The 2648-nt window shown below is 32.8% G+C and overlaps 1 pseudogene; it reads left to right on the plus strand.

The window, feature by feature from the left end:
* LOC106473660 overlaps positions 1-2648 on the plus strand; it is a 29377-nt pseudogene that overhangs the window by 14697 nt on the left and 12032 nt on the right.

The raw sequence follows: 2648 nt of genomic DNA on the forward strand, positions 1-2648 counted from the left end.
TAGAATTATTATTAAAGGTGGTAATCATATATACTAGAGATGAAACGACTAATACATTTTTCATCTCATTTAAGGATCCCTCTTTTGGATGGCTCCTGAACACCTTAGGGAACCTTTTCCAACGAAAACAGGTTCCAAAAAGGGTGACATTTACAGCTTTGCCATCATACTTCAAGAAATAATTACTCGATCGGGACCATTCAGGTTAGAAGAAAGACGTGGAAGCAACAAGGGAGTCGTCGAGCCTGAAGGTAGAAAAATTAAATACAAGTTTAGCATTATTTCAAGTGAAGTCTCATGTAAGTATCATAAATACATAAAGAAATTTAATTTTTTAAACAGAAATTTTGAACCGTGTCAGAATGGGAACAACGCCACCATATCGCCCAGAAATCGCCTATGAAGAATGTTCAGCCGAACTAATGGACCTACTTCGCGCCTGTTGGTCGGAACTACCAGGATGTAGGCCTAGCTTCGCCGATATCAAAGTTCAGTTCAAGAAAATCACCAAGTATGTGGTAAAAAAATTTGAAAATATACTTTAGTTGTGAAGTCTATTTCAAAAAAAAGTTTATGTGACTGGACGATTGCGCATGCCCATATGAATGTAACATTATTATTAAAGTTGAATTGGCTCTGAGTGCAAATTAATATTTTCGAGGGTTTTGTGGACATTTATTAATTTTTGTGGTAAAAAATAAATCAGTCACTTTTTTCCAAAGAAAACCTCTGGTATATAGAGGGTTGCGTACGTTATATTAAGAGGATTTTAATATGCAAGTCAGCAAGACACGTTATAACCACAGCGGATATAAAGTTTCGCTGTAACGGAAGGTATCGAGACTACATTTTAGTATTGGATAGCATTTCGTAGATAATGTGATGCCATTGAAAACTGATCGGGTTTTGGAAGAATATGTAACGGCCTTTTCCTATCCTAATATGAATTTACATCGGGAATTTATGATTTACATGATGGGGTATCCTTTGTATCAATGATATTGGAAAACAAAGTAGTATCGATGAACTTGGGGCACCAGGATAATCGAGAAAGAGACCTGCAATAAGTCGTGCCTCAGCTGAGGTAAGCAAAGTGCAGCATCTTGTTCTAGGTAAAAATCCATGAACATGAGGATCGGTGAAAAAATCCGTCTAGAAAAGTAATATGGGATCACATGTATACAAGTTACTTCCACAATATATCCATTCAACAGTCACATATCTCAAACAGTTGAAAAATGAAATGGATACTGATACTATTCCACACTAAAAAATACCGCCTATCGATTTCTTTTCAAATGAATCTTTAAAACAGTCTCTGAGAAACCGTCGTCCTCGTACACGAAAAGGATTATGGAATGTACGGCAGAGAAGTTGTGTGCTTTGGACATGACAGCATTAAGAAGAATACTTTTATGATGGAAACTATTTTAAAGATAGACATTTGAAATAAAGAGCATGACAGGATGTGGATACATAAGTAGTAACGACATGATAAGACCCCAAAATGGTTTTAATATAACCTACACAACCTCTAAAAACAAAGCTTTATTAAATACACATAAAACGCACGACACTGGGGTAAAAGTGAACATTTCACTGTAACATTTTATCAGTTGAGAGTACCAGCAAAACAAAAGTTTATTATTCTATTTTCACAAATAGAAGTAAAACATTTCACAATCTTCTCTTTAATACACATGAAGCAACAAGTGACACTACAACAAAAGTGTTTAAAAAGTAGGTTACTTGATGATACAAAAACAGTAGAATAAAGTGTTTAAAAAGTTGGTTACGTGATGATACAAAAATAGTAAACTAAAGTGTTTAAAAAGTAGGTTACTTGATGATACAAAAATAGTAAACTAAAGTGTTTAAGAGATAGATTACTTGATGATAGAGAAACAGTAAACTAATATGTTATAAGTAATTAAATTACTTGATGATAGAGAAACAGTAGACTAAAATGTTTAAGAGATAGATTACTTGATGACAGAGAAACAGTAGACTAAAGTGTTTAAGAAATACGTTACTTAATGATACAAAAACACGAAACTAAAGCATTTAACAGTAGACTAAAGTGTTTAAGATATTGTTTACCTGATGATATAAAAGCAGTAAAGTGTTAAAGAAATAAATTACTTGATAATACAAAAACAGTACAATAAAGTGTTTAAGAAATTGGATACTTGGTGGTACAAAAACACTAGAATAAAGTGTTTAAAAATAGGTTACTTGATAATACAAAAACTGGAAACTAAAGGGTTTCAGAAATAGTTTACTTGATGATACAAAAGCAGTAAAGTGTTTAAGGAATAAGTTACTTGATGATAGAAAAGCAGTAGACAAAAGAGTTTAAGAAATAGGTTACTTGACGATACATAAACAGTAGACTAAATTGTTTAAGAAATAAGTTACTTGATGATACAAAAACAGTACACTAAATTGTTTAAAAGATCTGCAAACATGGATGGCTGGTTTTAAAGGGCCAATTTCTGCGTTTTATGTTATTTGTATCACTAAACAGGCTGTACAAGTTCTTTATACTTGTGACTCTGCAAAACATACTGTTGCGTCTTTGGTCGTTTGTTAATTACCCGTAAAAATTCTTTCCGAAGAATTTCAGCGATACAAGTCCTTTCTTAAAT

The sequence above is a fragment of the Limulus polyphemus genome, unplaced genomic scaffold (genome assembly GCF_000517525.1).
Source record: "Limulus polyphemus unplaced genomic scaffold, Limulus_polyphemus-2.1.2 Scaffold6377, whole genome shotgun sequence".
In the NCBI taxonomy this organism is placed as follows: Eukaryota; Metazoa; Arthropoda; class Merostomata; order Xiphosura; family Limulidae; genus Limulus; species Limulus polyphemus.